The following is a 21,223-nucleotide window of genomic DNA, read 5'->3' as shown; positions in this document are numbered from 1 at the left end:
TGTGATACTGCTTGGATTTACGTGTACCAAGCTCTCCACTACAGCCCTTAACCCTCACCCTGCAGGGATTTCAGACTTCGCCTCTGGTGTACTTGTTACCTAGTTCTGAGTCTGAATTTATCCACCAGCTCCCTTTATGTCTGCTTGTTTCCACGTAGTTCCCTTTGAAGCTTTTATGGGGCTAGTTTAAGATCAGAAAAGAAGTGCAACTTCACACACACACTTATAAACTTGTGGAACATCTAACCCCAAGACGTGGGACAAGCTAAAAATAGAAATCGCTTCTGAGATGGTTTGGCTCAATTCACGCATGTCAGAACTATACTGAATAATTGAAGAAAACCAAAGTGCCTGTGTATGCATATATAATTGTGTGTGTGTGTGTGTGTGTGTGTGTGTGTGTATGGTGGGGAAGTACATACGCCCTGCCCATATTCTTAAGCCTTTTTTTCCAGGCCCCTGTATTTTTTTTTTTACCCTTTGAGATTGGTGTCCAGAAGGAAAATTCAACCCTTCCCTATAAGACTGGCCCATGGGAGAAATTCTACAAATTTATCTTTTGTTTTATTTTTCCAGAGGGTGGAGAATTCTTCTCCATATACCTTTTGTTCATCCCCCATAGCTCATCCAAGGAGAACTGCCAAATCATTTTCTAAAGACGGATCTCACCCAATTTAGGGCTGTACAGTTGGAGGTGAGTTGGGCAGCCCAGAGTGTCCCTCACGCACTGACCAGACCCTTGTTTTCTGAAGCAGAGGGCTTTGGTGACATCCGCCACAGAAACGATGTCTGGGCAGCCATCAGCCCACTGTCGTCATCCCTGGCAGCACTTACACTGGTCACCCTTGACCAGGTTGACTAAGTGCCCCCATATACCTCATTTCATTGATCCTCACCGTCACCCTGTGGGGTGGATTTGCCTTCCACAGATGAGGAAAGAGGATTGAAGGCCACCGAATCATGAGGTTGGCATGTGGCAGAGCTGAAATGTTACTTATCAGCCTGTCTGAGGTGGGGCATGGAGGGGCTATGCAACTAATGTGGGCTAGAGCCTGACTGAACACCCTGCCTGGGCCTCCAATTCTCTCCCCACTCCGTGGCTCACAGCTCCTTACACAGGGCCCATGGGTAAGCCCTGTGCTCAAGGCCACCCGGGTCTGTCTGACTCCCCAACTCACTCGCTTCTTCTCTTCTGAAAGAACACCATCACAGCCATCCCACCCTCCACCCCAAGTCATGCAGTGTTCGGGATACGTGATTCAAGGGCTCCTTTTAGGAAATAAGGGCGTATTTGAGAATCCCAAAGGAGTCCCTGGGTAGGGCAAATGTTAACGTGCTTGGCTGCTAAAAGAAAGGTTGGACGTTCGATACCATCCAGAGGCATCTTGGAAGAAATCCTGGTGATCTACTGAAAAACCAGCTCCTGAAAACCTTAGTGTCTGCATTTGCTAGTGCTGCTATAACAGAAATACCAAAAATGGGTTGAAGTTAAGGAACAGAAATTTGTTTTCTCACAGTTTAGGAGAGTAGAAGTTCCAATTCAGGGCCCTGGTTCTAGGAGAGGGGTTTCTCTACCTGCTCCGGGGGGGGGGGGAGTCTTTGTCTCTTCCAGCTTCTCTTCCTTGGTTCTTTGGTGACCTCCACGTGGTATCAGTCTTTCTCCGATTGTGTTTCCTTGCTTCTATGCCTAATCTGCTCTTTTTATATCTCAAAAGTCCGTGGTTTAAAACACACCCTGTACCAATATGGCCTCATTAACATAATATTAACATACCAAAGAAAGCTTTATTCCCAGAAGAGATTACATCCACAAGTAAAGGGGTCAGGGTTTACAACACATATAATTTTGGGGGGTACAATTCAATCGTAACACCTATGGAGCACAGCTCTACTCTGACACACGTAGAGCTGCCATGAGTTTGAGTCAATTCTTCAGCAACGGGCTTGGTTTTTTTGGGTTTAGAATCCCCAAATGCTTAGGGGTCATCTCATCCACTCTTATTTTAAAGCAAGAAACCTAAAGGCCTCAGGGAGAAGAGATTCCCCAGGAGGCCTGTCTTCCTGACAGAACTCTTGCCCTGAGGCTGAAATCTGGCCTAGGTCCACACAGGGAAGTATGTCCTAGCTACTCCCAGGCGGGCACTTCCAGCTCAAGCTAGGGTGGCAAAGATGCTTATGGGCCCGTGTGCACGCACACGTGTATGTGCTGGCACCCAAAAAGCTCCCGCCAGACCGCTTTCCCCTCCTAAATTGAGACCAGTTACAAAGTTTTCTTTCCTCTCTCCCACTGAAGACATCCATCACTTTCCTTAACAGAGGCGAGGCGGCCACAACTCCTTCCCGGGGTTTATTAAATACGTTCAAGAACCTATTTGTAGCTGTCACAGAGAAGCTGAGGGGGAGGCTGGGAGTCCTCTCAGCCATGCAGCCTCTGTCTGAACCTCCAGGCCAGGGAACCTCCTTCTACAAATGATTCTCTGTAACAGGCAGAGCTGAAGGGACACCCCCAGCTGTAATGCTAGGGGGAGGAAATGGGCTTACAGTTTACCCATGAGATCAAGGGCTGAGGGACTCAGCCAGGGCAGGCACTCCAAGGACAGAGCTCACCGAGGTGGGCAGGAGGAGAGCTGTGGGGGAGGAGAACTAGTTCACCCTCACACAGACCCGCCTCAATCACCTCACACTCTGTCCCAGATCCCACGGGGCTGCCTCAGAGTCACAGATGGGGCCTGGGTGTGAGGATTACCCTTCCCAGGGAAGGTTTGGGGATAGCCAGGCTGCACCCAACAAGGCCCTCAAAAGACCACCTTCAAAGGTCCTCAGAGGCTGTGGAAAACTCCCTCCCCTGGTTTGATGGATGACTCCCAGAGAGAAAAAAGGGTCATTCCTGGGGTACCCCTAAGTACACCCTCAGCACCCTCTTATTTGAGGATTCAGGGCAACTGCCGGTGGTTTTCTCCCCTACTTGGGATTAACAGGGGTGAGGAGAGGAATTCCAAGGAGGATTGGGGCTGAAATTAGGAAAGCTGAAGCTTCTTGATTTCTTGAGGCATTTCTTTCTTTCTTTTTGTATTATGAAATATTTCCAATGTACAGGAAAGCATAAAGAATTATATAACCAATACTGTGCACCCACTACCCGGTATTAACAAATCCTAATACCTTGAGTGCTTCCTATTTTCAAATATGGTATTAGCTGCTTTACATGGTTAGCTGATTCTTTATACCTCTTTTCACATATAAAATAGTTTCATTCTTTCCAATAAAGGCATTTCATTAAATGTATAACCAGGATTTAATTTTTAAACCTTGGGAGACTTCATTTAAATACATTCAAAATCAGAAAAAAAATCCTCTGTCAGACCACGAGTCTTGATTTTTTGTTGGAAAAATGCAGTCCCCGTGGCTGTGGCCTGATGGGGGGGGGCGGGGAGGGAAGTTGCTATAGACCCCCTAGAAAAGCCTGGAATCCCAGGGAAGTGTTTTCTATCAAGCTGGAGCCCCACCTAGAACGTCTGATGAGGAAAGAGGCGTCTGAGAGGGAGGAGGCACGAGTGGGAAGTCTGAACCTGGGTAGGATTTTCTGGGTTTCCTACCTCCCCGTCCCCACCCTATATGTTCCTGTGTCTCCTTCTTGAGTGCTTAACCATTGTGTCCCCAGCCTCCCTTGCTCCCAGGGAGCTGCTAGCTATTTCTTACTTTATATTTCTTATTTTTTTATGAACCCTGGGGAAAACCTGGTGGAGTAGTGGTTAAGTGCTACGGCTGCTAACCAAAAGGTCAGCAGTTTGAATCCACCAGGCATTCCTTGGAAACTCTACGGGGAAGTTCTACTCTGTCCAATAGGGTCATTATGAGTCTGAATCGACTCGACAGCAATGGGTTTGGTTTATTTTTTATGAACCCCGGTGGCATAGTGGTTAAGAACTACAGCTGCTAGTCAAAAGGCTGGCAGTTCATATCCGCCAGCCTCTCCTTGGAAACCCTATGGGGCAGTTCTGCTCTGTCCTATAGAGTCTCTATGAGTCAGAATCGCCTTGATGGCAATGGGTTATGTGCACCTGCCAAGGTGTTAACAGATTGTGTGTATTGAAACTGACTCGGACCAGCTCATGGAAGCCAATTGTATCTCTTTCCAACTCTGCTTTCAGTGACATTATATTGGTTGCTTGTAGGAGTATGGTGGCACAATGGTTAAGTGCTCAGCTGCTAACCAAAAGACTGGTGGTTTGAAGCAACCCAGCAGCTCCGTGGAGAAAGACCTGGTGATCTGCTTCTGTAAAGATTACAGCCAAGAAAACCCTATGGGGCAGTTCCACTCTGTCACGAGGGGTTGCTATGAGTGGAAACCAACTCGATGGCACCTAACAGGAGAATTTATGGATGGAAATCTCAAATGCTACAAATCAGAGCTCCCCCCTTTCCTGACAGTTGGTTGTTAAACATTTCCACTGGTATTAATCAGGCCCAAGAATATCTGCATTTAAAAGGGTGGTGTAAGCCACTACTAGCCTAAAGGTTGACCAAACACTCCTGTAGGCACCTCAGAAGACAGGCCTGGAGATCTGCCTCTAAAAGGTCACAGCCTTGAAAACCCTGTGGAGCAGTTCTACTCTGCTCACATGGGTTGCCACAAATCAGAATTGACTTGACAGCAACTAACAACAGCAACTATGTGTGCCTTAGTGGTGGGGGGGGATGTATAGGGGTAAGTGTGGGGTTCTCTCTCCTCAAGAACAGTGACCTGGTCACCCATTTCTTTTGAGACAGCACCTTCTGTGCAGGGTGTGCCATGCTATCAGAACCTCAGCAAATATTTGCTACTTCCTGGTAGAGAAAACAAGAACAAGCACAGGAAGAGCTAAGCGGTAACCAGGCAACACATACAGAATTTGGGCCAATGTGATGAGCAGCAGCAGCGTTTATGGTCTGGAGCCAGACTGCCAGGATCTAAACCTCGGATCTGCCACTTCCCAGCTTTGAGCTTCAGTCTCCTCATCTGTACAATGGGCATAGTAATACTACCTACCTTACCAAGCTGTTAGGAGGATTAAACAGTGGTTAAGCACTCAGCTGCTAAGCAGAAGGTCAGCTGTCTGAACCCACCAGCTGCTCTGCAGGAGAAAGATGTGACAGTCTGCTTCTGTAAAGATTATAGCCTTAGAAACCCTATGGGGCAGTTCTACTCATACAGGGTCGCTATGAGTTGGAATCAACTTGATGGCAACAGAGAAATGTGGGAGGAGGGAGAACGGTGTTGGGCTTTGAAGAAGGTTGAGTGAGCAGGAGGGCAAAGGCACAGAGAGGGGAATGAAGAAGCCCTAAGCACTTCCTGTTCCTATGTCCTTACGAAGCTTTCCAGGAAAGGGCTAGGGTCCAGTCGGTGGTTAGCCAACACTTGAATTGACTTGGGTTAATAAACCAGGTAGGTGGGCAGTGTCAGAATGATGGGGAGTGGTCTGGGTTGGGGTCTTCTCCCCAGCCAGCCTTCTGAGGTATGGTGAGCTCACTCAACTCTCAGGTCCCTTGGCAACCCAAGTTCAAGGACAAGGCCAGCAAACTGGTCAGGGGGCCTGCCCTTGTCTTTGCCTGCCTTCCCAGGAGGATGTTTCTCAGGGTCCTAGGGCAGCTTGAGACTCCAGAGATCCAGGGATGAGCCTCGAGGTGGAGGGACATAAAGAGAATAGGTGCAAACTTGTGCCATGGCAGGCTTCTGTGTCATTGGAGCACACGGCCGATGGCTGAGGGAGAGGTCGCTGTTTGCATAAAGGCCAAGGCTGAAGGGCAGAGAGAGCAAGACCAGGGAAGTGGGAGTAGAAGTGTGACCCCATGTCATTGTGGTGGGTACCCTCATGTTCTGCCTGCAAGTTGGGGCCTTCCAGTCCAGTGGGTATACGCACAAATGCAGAGAGGTGCTGGCTCACAGGCACCAGAGCCCAGAAGCAGCCTGGCAAGGCAGTCATGCCATCCAGCTTTGCCTGAGGACTTTTGCTTACCCCACACAAGTGATCAACCACTGTCCCATCCCAAGTCCCCTTGACTCCCTCTCTCCCCCAGCACCATCTGTGCCATCTCCATGCACCGCCCTCTGTCAAAGGGGCTGCAGTGACCTGGAAAGCAGGGGTGCTGATTGTTCTGCCCAGCTGTGTGTCCTTGGGGTGGATTACTTCCACTCTGGAGACTTAGGGGAGGTGTGGGAGTGGGGAATGAGGGTGCTCCTGGGCTTCAGGGGCAGGCCAAGGTTGAGTTGGCAACCACTTCCCGAGCTCCAAAGCCCTACAGGCTCCTTCTGCCTTCTATGGATCGCTCAGGGACCGACTTGGATTCCTCGTATGTAATTTCTACTGGATGCTGGAGACAGAAGAAAAAAAAAAAATGAGAGGGAAGAAAAGCAGAAAGGATTCTTAAGTGAGAAAGTGATGTGTCTGAGTGAAAGGGGTCAGACAGACATGAGTTCGTGACTGGCTCAGCCCCTAACCACAGGGTGAGTGACCCAGGGTGAGTGTCTCGCCTTCTATGCAAAACGCGGGTGGTGGTAACACCTAAGTCTCTCAGTTGTGTGGGGTAAGAAAGAAAGAATACAAGTCCGGGCACTTGGTGCAGACTGTGGCTCATGGTGGTTGCTCAATAAATATTTACTTCCTTCCTCTCCAGTCCCTACTCCTACGCTTCCTGCAACCCAGGTGGCCCAGACCCCAAGGGAGGCCTCCAGGAAGTGGAAACCTGTACAAAGCCAAATGCTTGGTGGTTCCTGGGAAGGTGAGGTCGGCAACAGAGAATCATATCAACAGTGGAGAATGGGAGATTCCTACAAGCTCCAACACAGCCTGTCTTTAGAACAACGACCTCAACAAATACAGCAACCCCACATTCTTGAGCATATCCTCTGTAAGTGCCAGTGCTTTTCCTACATTATCTCTACCTCAGACTCAAAATAACTACCTTTCCTTTAAAATCGGTCTCCCAGCGCCAACACGTTCCCTGTCTCCATCAGTCATACTCTTGTTCTTCCAGGCACAAAGATTCAAAGTCTTAACACCTTTCACCCACCTACCTTCCTCACTCCCATGCCCCCTGGGGCTGTCAGTTCTGCCTTCCACCTCCTGCATCTGTGCTCCCTGTCCTGGCCCCACTGCACCCCCCGCCCCCACCCCCCACGCATGCACACATGCACGCTGGTCAGGCCTGGACTCACGCCTGCTGTGGTCTTGACCACTGACACTGCTCTCCCTGCTTTGGTCTTGGCCTCTTTGAACCAACCTCTCATTATATTGTGAGAATAATTGTCTTAAAGTACCACTGGCTAAAAAAACCTTCAGGCTCCCCACTGCCTACTGAATAATATTTGAATTCCTAGGTCCCAAATTTGCTCCCAACCTTCCTTTTTGGACACCTCTCTCAACTCTCTGCAATACCAACAGCCTGGGCTACCCACTCATTCCCAAAGAGGCCCAGGAAATTCTCATTTCTAGACCTTTGCTCCTTCCCATATTCCCAGCCTGCCGAGTCCTCCCTCCTTCTCTGCCTGTCTGAAACATATCCCTCCCCAAGTCCTGCCTCCTGAGAAGCCTTCCCAGATTATTCTGGTCTTTGTTCAAGCCTGATACCAGGATAACTTCTGGATGGCTGGAGACAGAGCTCCCCAGGAGAGATTTCTATCCCCAATCACTCATCCATAATTTGACCTAAATCAAGCCCTGTCTCAGGTCATCCTCCTCTTCCAGTGCGTCCCTTAGCTTGACTGTAAGTACTCAATAGGAGGCAGCAAGGCAGCATAGGTGAGGGTTTAAGAGACCATCAGTTGTGGTGGGGATGTGAAGAACCTGGAACTCTGCTGGTGAGAATGCAAAATGGGGCAGCCACTTTGGAAAACAGCCTGGTAGTCCCTCAAACAGTTAAGCACAGAGTTACCAGATGACCCAGGAATTTCACTCCTAGGTACATATCCCAGAGAAGTGAACAAATCCATGCACACAAGAACTTGTACGTGAATGTTCATAGCTGCATTATTCATAGTTATCAAAAGGTGGAAACAACACAAATGTCCATTAAATGATGAATGGATAAACAAAATGGATAAACAATGGAATGTTACTTGGCCATAGAAAAGAGTGAAGCACTGGTACACACTACAACCTGGATGAACAGAATACATTACGCTGAGTGAAAGAAGCCAGTCACAGGGAAACACATGATGTATGATTCCACTTCTATGAAATGTCCAGATTAGGGAACTCCATAGAGACAGGAAGTAGATGAGTAGTTCTAGGGCTCCAGGGATGGGGTGGGTGGGCTATAGCTAAAGATTTCGGGGTTTCTTCTCGCAGTGATGGGATGTTCTAAAATGGACTGTGGTGATGGTTGCACGTGTCTGTGAATGTACTAAAAAACCACTGAATTTTATATTTGAGGTAGGTGAACTGTAAAGTATGTGAATTATATCTCATAAAGCTGTTATAAAAAATTAAAAAGCAAGAGAGTACACATCAAACTGGAATCAGGAGACATGGGCTTCTACACTAGATGCACCCCCAGTTCGCTCTGACACTAGAAGCGTCACTTATCCTCTGAGCTCCTGTTGGGCCATCCCTGAGATTCCTGCCTCTGAGGGGCCCCATGAGGGATCCAGGGATGGACAGCACGTTAGCAAGTGGAATAGGAACAGAGGCATTATTTAAATGGGCAAGATTTACCAGTGAGATGTCACCGCTCTAGGAAACAGCAGCTTCCTTGAGTTATGGGCTCAGAGCCCCGCAGGATGTTAAGTTGGAAGGGACCTTAGAGATCAATCAAGAACACAGCTAGGACTGCCCTGTTCTCACCCCGGTACACGCGCCCCCCCAACCCGCCAACAAACGTTTATCTGTGGTGTGCAGAGTGCTGAGCTGATGGAGGAAACAGCAGGTACCAATGGCAGTGCTTCACTTTGGGTTGCCTGGTGGGGCCACCTGGAATGGCCTTTCTGCTCATGTCTATCCCAGGATGTAAAATACGGAATCGGATGCAACAGTCTCCCTGAAACAGAAAACCCCCCTCCCAGGCTCGCCTACCGGTCCCCATGCCAAGTGTCCAGATGTTGCGGCAGCTGCCAGCCCATTCTCTCTCTCCAGACCTGAAGTGCACAGTCCAAGGCTGAGCCATGGCTGCGAGCCTTGCGGCAACCCCTGGGCACAGCTCCAATTCATGCTCAGGCCCGCAGTCCCAGCTGCCACCTTGATGCCCTGATACTGCGGCCTGTCAACAGGGGCGGCCACAGCAGCAGGCGCCAGGCTGGGCCTGTGCACCACAGGGATGTGGGTGTGCCCAGGCTCACAATGGCGATGGGTGCAACGTGCAGGGCTGACCATTTCAGTGCTTTGAATTCTGGGGCAGGAAGATATAATAATGATAATGATCATTTGTTTTTGTCGTTGTTGTTATCAGCTGTCAAGCCAGCCTCGGCTCATGGCAACCCCGTGCACAATGAGACAAAATACTTCCCAGGCCTACAGCAACCCCATGATCAGTTGCAGACTGGATCATTGTAATCCACAGGGTTTTCATTGGCTGATTTTTGAAAGTAGATCGCCAAGCCTTTCTTCTTAGTCTGCCCTGGCCTGGCAGCTCTGCTGAGACCTGTTCAGCATCATAGCGACATGCAAGCCTCCACTGAGAGACGGGTGGTGATAGCGCACGAGGTGCACTGACCAGGAATTGAACCCGGGCCTCCTGCACAGAAGGCGAGAATTCTACCACTGAACCACCACTGCCCGCCTTGAAGTTCTGGGTCAGCAGGATTATAATAATGGTAATGATCACACTACTAATAAGAACAATAATAAATAGCTTCCACTTTGCCATGCTCCAGGCATGGACTTTACAGGTAGCATTACTCAATACTTTGAACAACCCAGTGAGGTACATAGTTTCATCCTCATTTAATAGATGACGAAATTGAGGCTGAAAGAGGTTAAGTATCTTGTCTAAAGTCACACAGTAAATGGTAGAGCTAGAGTTTAGAACTAGGTCAGCCTGGTGTAAAATGAGTGGAAAGTGAGAGCCATGCCCCACCCCCTCAGGCCTTTCACTAGGAGCCAAAAGCCCAGAGGTGCCCGGCGTCCTGAGAGCTGCTTGCTCTGCAGAAGGCAATCTCAGGCAACTCCTCAGGCTCCAGGTGAGTTGGGTCCAGCTCCAAATCACGTTTATGTCAGGTGCCCTAAACCACATTTATGTCAGGCATTATGAGGGGATTCTGTTTAATCTTAGGATGGAGACACCTGGGAGAAGAGGCATATTGGGAAGGCCTTGGGCTGGAAGGCAAACCTGGGCACTGTGGACCTGTCCCTAGGAGGAGTCTGGCCGCAGCATTGTCCTTCATTCCCTTTTCCTCAGCTGCTGAGACCGACTTGCCTTCTACCCACTAGAAGTGACTCCTGGTCAGTGCTGGTGGTGCGGAGCTGGGAGTGTACATGGTGGCTGCCGTACAGGGAAGGGTCTACTCACCATCTCGGAAGGTGGGACAAGGCGAGGTGACTGCTCACACTCTTTGAACTGATGTGCAAGGTAGCATGACATGGGAAGAGAGCACAGGAACTGGAGTAAGGCAGAGCTGGATCCAAATCGGGGCTCCCCCACTTAACCCTAGTGTTGCCTTTGATGAGGAACTTAATTTGTCTGAGACTCAATTTCATCAGCTGTAAAATGGGGAGAATAATACCTACAGCACTGAGATGCTCTGAGTATGATGATGATGATGGTAAAGGCTCATATAACATTTACCTTGTGCCAAGGATGACTGTATTCTATGTCTCTATCATCTATATCTGTATGTATGTCTATCTCATCTATCTAAACCTAAGCTTCTCAGCTACCCAGTATGGTAGGTATTATCATTAGACCCCTTTTAGAAAGCAGAAAATCAAGGCTCAGCGGGCTGAGAAATTTGCCTAGGTCATAAAATCAAGTCAGTGGCAGCGCTGATGCTTGAATCCTAGGTCCTCTGAATCCAGAGACTGTGGTCTGAACTGCCACACTATGCAGCTCCTAAAAGTCTCTAGTAATGACGCTCAGACCCTGCCCAGTGCAGTGCCTGGTGGGTGGGGGGAACATGTACATGGTATTTCCTGCGAGGAGCCAGAAGCTTACTGAACCCACTGCCGTCGAGTCCATTCTGACTTATAGGGACCATATAGGACAGAGTGGAACTACCCCATAAGGTTTCCAAGACTGTGACTCTGTACAGAAGCAGACTGCCACATCTTTTTCCCCTGGAGTGGCTGGTAGGCTCAAACCATTGACTTTTTGGTTAGCAGCTGGGAACTTTAATCACTGTGCTACCAGAGCTTGAAGCTTATTTTAAAAAAGAAAACAAAAACCAAACTCATTGCCACTGAGTTGATTCCAACTCATAGCAACCCTATAGGACAGAGTAGAACTGCCCCATAGGGTTTCCAAGGAGTGCCTTGTGGATTTGAACTGCCAACCTTTTGCCAGCAGGATTTCCAGGAGCTTACTAGGAGGGGCCAATGTTGTGCTATCTGGGTCTAGCCATTGCACCAATTAAATGGAGAACCAGAAACGTACCTATTACTCTAAGGGAGACATTTTTATCAGCTTAAGAGTTGTATGGCGTAAGTGGTCTTCACATCAGTTACTGGAGGCTGCTAAAATGCATAGGCTCTAAGGTGGGTCTGTATCAGCTGTATAGCCCAGGGTCAGAGGCACACATACCCTACCCAGGCCTCCCACTGCTCCCAGGCTTACCAGCAGCCAGTCCTTGAAGGTGATGCTCCTGCCCTGTCTTTTAACATCCACATCCTAAGTCAAATGCTTTCCTGCCAGATTCTCAACAGTCTAGATGGTTCCAAAGGGGATTTGGCTTTTGGATGTCAGGTCAATACCATAATTCAATGGGCTTCTGTTCACAGGATGCAGAAAAAGGACCCAATCAGAGAAAGTCCCAAGAAGTCTTACAGAATCTTGGAACATAAGGGTACCAGAGTAAGAAAAGGAAAACAGAAACATGAAGTTGCAACTTCCAGGGTCACCTTCCCTGGCCAGTAAATGAATGTGACTTGCTTTAAAATTTAGTACCAGGGAAAAGTGTCTCTCCTGCCATGAATCCTATTATCAGACACCTATATAACAATCATATTTCCATTTATGCCTTTGCTGCCAAAAAGCTCAGAGTTGAATTTAATGCTCAATGTCAGTAACCATCTAATCCCAGGTCTCTGGAAAAATGATCTCCTCCTCACCCCATCTTTTCATCTATATGGGGATATACTTTTCTGACTTAATTTGTCACTGTCAATAGGTCTCAATTCTCCTTTTTGGAAGATGGTAGAACACACATTCTACCACCCATCTGTCAGTCTATTGTACTGTGGTGGCTGGTGTGTTGCTATGATAATGGAAGCCATGACATCAGTATTTCAAACACCAGCAGGGTTATCCATGATGGACAGGTTTCAGTGGCGCTTCCAGACTAAGACAGACTAGGAAGAAAGGCCTGGTGATCTACTTTCAAAAAATTAGCCAATGAAAACCCTATGGATCACAACAGAATATTGTCGAATATAGAGCTAGAAGATGAGCCCCTTAGGTGGGAAGGCACTCAAAATACACAGTGGCTGCAACAAGGGACTCGAGCATACCAACGGTCACGAAGGTGGTGCAGGCCTGACAACATTTTATTCTGTTATACATGAGGAGGCCATAAGCTGGAGCCAACTCAATGGCAACAAACAGCAACGGAGCACATAAACGGGCACCAGATTGCAGAGGAAGATTCATTAGGAGGGAGTTGGATTAGATGACCTTTTAAGGATCCTTTTAACCCTGAGATTCTGGTACTGCGCTCAATAAATAAATAGCTGCCAAGTTCATCTTCTGCAAAAAAAAAAACCCAAAACCCAAGCCTCCTCATTGCCTACTGGAAAAAGGTGTTCTGCTCCTGGAATGTCAAGAAGTGATTGACTTGCGTGCGTGCACTGGCACAACACAACGAGCACAGACCACTGCTTCTTGCTGGCGTCACCTCGCAGCACTGGAGCTGGGCTTGGTCACAGGATGCCAGCTGGCACAGAGGCACCATGAGCTGACTACCCCAGAACAATGGTCTTTGCACAATGCAACGGCCTGCTAATCGACAACAAAGCCCTCACAAGTCACGAGGCTGTCTTTACAATGAGCACAGAATGCAAGCCTTAGGACTCGCTTTTTAAAAAGCATAAGAGAAGCCACCATGGCGTCCCTTCTGCAGCCCTGGGATCTTCAGAGCTTCTGCTACATGCTCCTCTCAGGAGCAGTACCAGGTGATCTTAGCTCGAGCAATTTGCCAATGTCATGGCCAAGTTACGTGGTGCCACCTCTATCTCGTCTTCTGATGCCAAGGAGATTTTCTTGATCCATTTGTCAGGGCAAGAAAGTTCAACTCCCTCATTTTACAGGTTGGGAAACTGTAAAAGCCCAGAAAGCAATGACTTGCTCTAAGTCACACTGCCAGTTACTGGCAGAGCAAGAACTAATGCCCATATCTTCAGAGTGAGATCACACATTGGTCTTACAATGAGCGTTGATAGGGTGTGATCTTAACACAGACGGTATCTTTACGAAGAAAGGTGGACCCCATCCAAGGGCCTAAGTCAGCAGCTATGCCCAGAGCCAGGCAAGGGTTAACATCTCAGAAGAGAGTGACATAAGCTGGAGTCAGCTTCCAGACAGTTTATCTAAGAAGAGACGATTATCAGTTCAGGATTAGGATAAACACATTTTCAAGCAGCAGAGTCTCCACTTAGGTAGACTGGGCTGCTTCGTCATGAACTAACTGCAGAAGCAAAAGTGTCAATGAAACAAGCCTTTCCCCAGCATCTCAACATCCAGATACCTTTACTTGTGAAGCGTAAGCAAGAACTAGTTAACCAAATGCTCCCAGGTCATCAGGTGAGGAGCAGGGTCTCTGGCTTCTCTATTCAGCTGTTCTGTCCCAACCTTCAGTCTAGACATAGTTCTGATTTTCAGAGAGTCTGCGCTGCATGCACTGGCCCATAACCACAGGTTGTAGCAATGATTGGAGCCCTGGTGGCACAGTGGTTAAATGTTTGCCTGCTAACCAAAAGGTTGGCAGTTGGAGGTACTTCACCAAAGAAGACATTCAGGTGGCGAACAGATACAGGAGGAAATGCTCAAGATCATTAGCCATTAGAGAAATGCAAATCAAAACTGCAATGATATACCATCTCACCTCAACAAGGCTAGCATTAATCCAAAAAAACACAAAATAATAAATGTTGGAGAGGCTGTGGAGAGATTGGAACATTTATACACTGCTGGTGGGAATGTAAAATGGTACAACCACTTTGGAAATTGATTTGGCGCTTCCTTAAAAAGCTAGAAATAGAACTACCATACGATCCAGCAATCCCACTCCTTGGAATACATCCAAGAGAAATAAGAGCCTTCACACGAATAGATATATGCACACCCATGTTCACTGCAGCACTGTTTACAATAGTAAAAAGACGGAAACAACCAAGGTGCCCATCAACAGATGAATGGATAAACAAAATTATGGTACATTCGCACAATTGAATACTATGCAATGATAAGGAACAACGATGAATCCTGGGAACATGGAAGGATCTGGAAGGCATTATGCTGAGTGAAATTAGTCGCAAAAGGTCAAATATTGTATAAGACCACTATTATAAGAACTCAAGAAAAGGTTTAAACACAGAAGAAAACTTTCTTTGATGGTTACGAGGGTGGAGAAGGAATGAGATATTCACTAACTAGATAGTAGACAAGAATTATTTTCGGTGAAGGGAAGGTGTCTTAGTCATCTAGTGCTGCCATTATAGAAGTACCACAAGTGGATGACTTTAACAAAGAGAAATCTATTCTCTCACAGTCTAGTAGGCTACAAGTCCAGATTCACGGCATCAGCTTCAGGGTAAGGCTTTTTCTCTGTGTTGGCTCTAGAGGAAGGCCCTTGTGATGCATCAGTCTTCCCTTGGTCTGGGAGCATCTCAGCGCAGGAACCTAAGGTCCAAAGGACGTGCTCAGCTCCCGGCACTGCTTTCTTGGTGGTATGAGGTCCCCATCTCTCTACTTGCTTCCCTTTCCTTTCATCTCTTGTAAGATAAAAGGTGGTGCAGGCCACATCCCAGGGAAAATCCTTTTACACTGGATCATGGATGTGACCTGAGCAAGAGTGTTACATCCCACCCAAATCCTTTTTAACCACAGGCAGTGTTGTGAGAGATTATGATTTGTAACACATAGGAAAATCACAAAATGGAGGACAACCACACACGGCTTAACAAAGTTGACACATATTTTGGGGGGATACAATTCAACATACAATATAGGGGAAGTCAGCACAACGGGACTAAACCAAAAGCTAAGAAGTTTCCTGAATACAGCCAAACACTTCAAGGGACAGACTAGCCAGGGTGGGGGTCTGGGGACCATGGTTTCAGGGGATATCTAGGTCAATTGGCATAACAAAGTATATTAAGAAAATGTTCTGCATCCCACTTTGGTGAGTGGCGTCTGGGGTCTTAATAGCTAGCAAGCGACGATCTAAGATGCATCAATTGGTCTCAACCTACCTGGAGCAACGGAGAATAAAGAACACCAAAGACACAAGAAGAATATGAGCCCAAGAGACGGAAAGGGCCACATAAACCAGAGACTCCATCAGCCTGAGACTGGAAGAACTAGATGGTGCACAGCTACCGTTGATGACTGCCCTGACAGGAACACAACAGAGAATCCCTGATGGAGCAGGAGAAAAGTGGGATGCAGAACTCAAATTCTAGTAAAAAGACATGACTTAATGGTCTGACTGAGACTGGAGGGACCTCAGAGAACATGGCCCCCAGACTCTGTTAGCCCAAAACTAAAACCATTCTGGAAGCCAACTCTTCAGACAAAGATTAGACTGGACTATACAATGTAAAATGATACTGGTGGGGAGTGTGCTTCTTAGCTCAAGTAGACACATGAGACTACATGGGCAGATCCTGTCTGGAGGCGAGATGAGAAGGCAGAGGACAGGAGCTGGCTGAATGGAAATGGGAAACACAGGGTGGAGAGGAGGAGTGTGCTGTCACATTATAGGAGAACAACCAGGGTCACATAACAATGTGTGTATAAGTTTTTGTATGAGAAACTGACTTGAATTGTAAACTTTCAGTTAAAGGGCAATTAAAAAAAAAAAAAAAGGGTTGGCAGTTCGAATCCACCAGCCACTACTTGGAAACCCTATGGGGCAGTTCTATTCCGTCCTATAGGGTTGCTATGAGTTGGAATCGACTCTATGGCAATGGGTTTGGGTTTTTTTGTTTGTTTTTTCTCCACTGACCCCCTTTCCTGATTTCTGGGTACCCAGTCCTTACCCAGTCCTGGGTAAGCAATGTTACTATTTCAATGAGTTCCTGGAAGGGTAAGCGGTTGGGGTTTAAGGTGAGCTTGGTTTAATTTTTGAAAGACTGTTTTTCCTTTGTGCAGAGTTCCCCTTGCTCCCAGAGGTAAATATAACAGCACCGGCTCTCCAGCAGCGGTGACCACTCACACCCAACGTTTGGACATTGTTACAGTGCTTTTTAGTTTATGGAGCATTTTCACATGTATCTGATGTAAACCTGACCCCAGCAATATGAAGCCCATAACACTATTCTCATTTAACAATAAGGAACCAAGGCCCAAAGAAGTTAGGTGCCTTAATCAAAACCACACAGTTAATGGTGAAGTCAGGACCAGAAATCAGATTTCCCACCTCTTCAGCGAAATGAGACTGTCTTCCAAAATGCCTCGGCAGATCTAGGCTCTTGTCAAGACAGTTTTGTTGCCTAAGCACAGGCCTTACTGAGGTCCTGAGGAGGTGGAGGAGACCACTGGGCTTGGCTTGGTGGAAGGATTCTGCTCTGGCCTGTGGTCTCACCGTCTGAGGTCTCTGGCTTGCAGGACGCACTGTCCGTCCCCTACTCCACAGCCCTGTCCTAACCTCACCCAGACATCTCTCTTTTCCCATCATCTTTTCCTGCTTTGCCCTCTCCCCCTCGATTTCCCCTCCCGACACTGGCTGTGGGAGAGGCTCCAATTACATAAGTAGGGTCTCTGGTTCAGAGTTTAGATTCCCTCCTTTGTCCCCATAAAGGAGTCCTGGTGGTGTAGTGGTTAAAGCAATCAACTGTTAACTGAAAAGTTAGCTTTGAAACTACCAGCGGCTCCACTGGAGAAAGATATGGCAACCTGCTTCCAAAGAGATTCACAGCCTCGGAAGCCCTACGGTGTCACTAAGAGTTGGAATCCACTTGACGGCAGTGTTACTTTTTCATGTGCCCCCAGAGAATGAGCTCAGAACTCAAAGCTCCGGGAAGGGGAGACTGAAACCACCAACAGCCTGCCCCTCCCCAGGCCCTCTGCTTTGGGGAGCAGCTGGTATCATGATCTAATGGCAAAAGCACCGATACGGGGCCAGACCTGGATTAAATACCCAGTTCTGCCATAGTCCATGTGTCCTTGAGTAAATGGCTTTCCCTGTCCGGGCCTCAGTTTCCTCATCTGAAAAAGGGCAGGTTGGATTCTGTAATCTCCAAGTCCCTTTACCACTCTGATTCTCTGTGAGGATGCATTTGATAAGCAGCAAGAGCAAAGTCCTAGTATAGATCCCACTCTCTGAAATGGCTTTGCCATAAAAGGGGAGGCTGTAGAAGAGGCTAATAGATTCATGGAAACTCTGGAGAGCCCAAAAAAGATTTTAATTAAAATGTAAATGTTATAAACATTCTAGCTCTCTCCACCCTGGGAGCTGGGGCCCAGCTGCTGAGAGGGGTCAGGGCACAACTGGCCATCATTAGCACTAAAAGGTGCCTGGTATATGTTTCCAAAGCAAAATTCCATTAGGGGCTCTCATTCACATTGAACACCCACGCAAGAGGAGGCCGAGCTTAGCTCAGAGACAGAGCGAGCTGTATCTAGAGGTGAAATAAGTGGTCACCTATGTGGCTCGATTGTGAGAAAGACTCCCAAATATCTTCCCACCCATCTATATACACTTTGGTATCTAAAATCCCATCATCAGAGGTTCCTGTGAGTTAGGGATTATGCTCCATTTGGTAGGCAAATAGCGCAGCAGCGGTAATATCTTTCATTATTGGTCACTTCCTAGCTGTGCAGTCTTAGGCACCAGTCCTGTTCTTTCTTAGAAACAGTGACAAATATACCCAGGCCACTTTTCCAGGGATGAGGGGCGCTGCGATGGCTTGGACGCTGGACTCTTTCCTTGGGGTCCGATATCCTAGAGTTTTGCTCAACCTCCTCAGAGGTAATTATCCTGGAGCTTGATTCAAAGAGCCCCAAACAGCAGGAGGAAGCCCAAGGGGTGGGAACCAGAGAGGCACCTCAGAGGACAGCAGACCTGGGCTAAGTAACAACAGAGCAGCCAAGGAGGTAGTCATGGCAATGGAGAGCCTTCCCCTGGGGCTTCTTCAACAAGGGAGGAGGAAAATGAGAATACACAGGTGCACATGAACAGTGACTACACGGGGTAGCACTCCTGGCTGGGTTTTGAATTCCCTCGACTCACTGCAACTTTTGGTGATTGTCTAATTATGGCTCATTACAAACATCAAGTTACATTTGCCTGGTCGTAACTGCAGGGGAAGGGTACAATTATTTTAATGAAGCCTCCCCAGCCCCAGACTCTCTTCCCTCCAATCAGTCCCAAATGCCATCGCTCAAATCATCTTCCTTGCCTGCCACCTGGTCCTCTTAAGTCTCCTCTCCTACATCCCTTCCCAAGGCCAGTGTGACAAAGTATGACCCCGGCGGTAGTGGCATCTCTGGGTGTGTCTCCATCAAGGGGGTACTTCTCTACCTTTTTCTTTCCCCGCTAATGAGCAGCTTTATCTGGGTGTTGACTTGATGGAGAGGAAGATTGAGGCTATCAGATGGTGAATAATAGATTCATGGAGACTGGGCCTATGAAGAGGAATGGTGGGATGTGGTCAAGAGAGTTAACACCTTTTAGCATGGTCTAGGGTTATGGCAGAAACTCTGGAGGCGTAGTGGTTAAGTGCTATGGCTGCTAACCAAAGGGTCGGCAGTTTGAATCTGCCAGGCGCTCCTTGGAAACTCTATGGGGGCAGTTAGTTCTATCCTGTCCTATAGGGTTACTATGAGTCAGACTCAATGGCACTGGGTTTGGTTTTTTTTTTTTTTAGGGTTATGGCCCACCTGCTGGCTGAAGCCTGGTAGACATTTCCTCAAAGGCCAGATACTGTTGCACAGACTCTGGGTAACTAAGCCCTCAGCACTAAGGAGTGTGGAAGGCTTGGAGTGGCTTGGACACACCTTGCTTCTTGCCTTTCCTGGACGTGCTTCTACCATCAAAGGCCATCCTGGGGGAACCAGTCTCCCTCCTCTAAATGCAACTCCAGGCCAAAGGCTGGTCAGTATCCAGAAAAGAAGACAGGGTTTGCCTCCATCTCTCACTTCTGGTTGGTTAAGCCACCCCAGGAGCAAGGTGCCATTATTATTATTATTTTTTAAATTGTGCTTTAGGGAAAGTTTACAGAGCAAATTAGTTTCTCTTTAAACAATTAATACATAAATTGTTCTGTGACATTGGTTGCCAAGGGTGCCATTCTTTAAGGAAGACAGCCACAAATCCAAATGTTCAGAGAGGGGAAACCAGAAAGCTGGGAGGCCTGGAAAAACTCTTGCTCTCATGGAACTGGTAGTTTTTAGTCTAGAAAAGGGATTTCCAAGGAACATAACAGCTGACTTCAAAATGGGAAGGGCTGTCCCCAAAAGCAAGGATGAGAAGGCAGGAAGGGACAGAAAACTGGACAAATGGAAGTGGGGAAACTGAGGTCGAGAAGGGGAGAGTGTTGACATGTTACGGGGTTGGCAACCAATGTCATAAAACAGTTTGTGTATTAATTGTTTAATGAGAAACTAATTTGCTCTATAAACTTTCACCTAAACCAAACCAATACCAAACCCGTTGCCGTCGAGTGGATTCCATTCACCTAAAGTACAGCAAAAAAAACAATTAAAAAAAAAATTGGAAGAGCTGTCCTGTATGAGAGGCATCAACTTGGCCTGTGTGCCTAGAGGCAGAATATGGGTCCTGTAAGCCAGCCAACCATGGACCTGGCTGCCTCCCAGAGCAGTGAGTTCTAAGAGGGCCACTTATCAAGGACACTATAGAAGAGGCTCTCGCTGGGTGGCAGATGGTCTCTGAGGCCCTTTCTGCCTAAGACTCTGCATCTGTGGCTCCAAGCAACAGCCTCCAGCATACCTTGTACACAGCAGGTGGTCAACAATGCTTTCTGATTGTCAAGTTAATAATGTTTAATTACATAGGGAAATCAGCAGAGATCTTCTCCAGCTAACCTCATACCAACAAAAGGTACTGAAGTAGCTCCTAGCAGGGGTTCTCAAACTTCATGTAAGAAAGAGTCACCAGGGTGTGGCACTTAAAATGCAGATTCTTAGGTCCTGTCCCTAGAAATCTAGATTCAGTAGATCTGGAATGAGAATAAGAAACGTGCCTTTTTAAACAAGCCCCCAGATGATTTCCAGGCCTGGGACTTCCAGACAGCATTTTAAGAAATGTCGACCTAGGAAAAAGCCATGGGTTCTTCTTGTTTGTTGTTTGATGTCAGCCCCATTGGAGTTGCCATTGGCTTTGAGTTACCATGCCCATTTGCCCCTGGAGATGGAGCAAATCTAGTTCTGGCTGAACCCCAGGAAACACTGAGGTCCAGACCAGCAAGAAGAAGACTAAGGCATCTTTCAGCATAAGACCCATCTCCCAACCATACATTTCATGCCACTGAAAAGCTGTCCTCTGATGTCCTGGCCACATCTCAGAATCAGTCCCAAGAGCTTGTCCATCTCCCATGATGCCTCTGACCTTGCGGCTTGTTATTGTTGTGAGCTGTTGTTGAGTCAGCCCCCCCACCCCCGCCCATCTCATGGCAATCCCACACACAACGGAACAAAATGGTGTCTTGTCCTGTGCTTTCCCCATGATAGGTTGTGATGGGTTGCGGACTGGACCATTGTGATCCATAGGGTTTTCACTGGCTGGCTTTTGTAAGGAGATCACCAGGCCTTTCTTTCTAGTCCATCTTAGTCTGGAGGCTCCACTGAAACCTGTTCAGCATCATAGCAACACCCAAGCCTCCACTGACAGATGGGCGGTGGCTGTACATGAGGTGCACTG

At 47.6% G+C, this 21,223-nt stretch overlaps 1 protein-coding gene and 1 non-coding gene across 2 annotated transcripts in view; both read right to left on the bottom strand.

Moving 5' to 3' along the window:
• Positions 1 to 21,223, bottom strand: part of DSCAML1 (DS cell adhesion molecule like 1) — a 418,105-nt gene that overhangs the window by 244,283 nt on the left and 152,599 nt on the right. The gene's annotated exons all lie outside the window — the stretch shown is intronic.
• TRNAR-UCU (transfer RNA arginine (anticodon UCU)) lies at positions 9,679 to 9,749 on the bottom strand. Its single transcript has one exon. It is a non-coding gene; the product is annotated as a tRNA-Arg (tRNA).

The sequence above is a fragment of the Loxodonta africana genome, chromosome 15 (genome assembly GCF_030014295.1).
Source record: "Loxodonta africana isolate mLoxAfr1 chromosome 15, mLoxAfr1.hap2, whole genome shotgun sequence".
Taxonomy (NCBI): Eukaryota; Metazoa; Chordata; class Mammalia; order Proboscidea; family Elephantidae; genus Loxodonta; species Loxodonta africana.
This window is presented reverse-complemented; position numbering and strand designations above follow the sequence as displayed.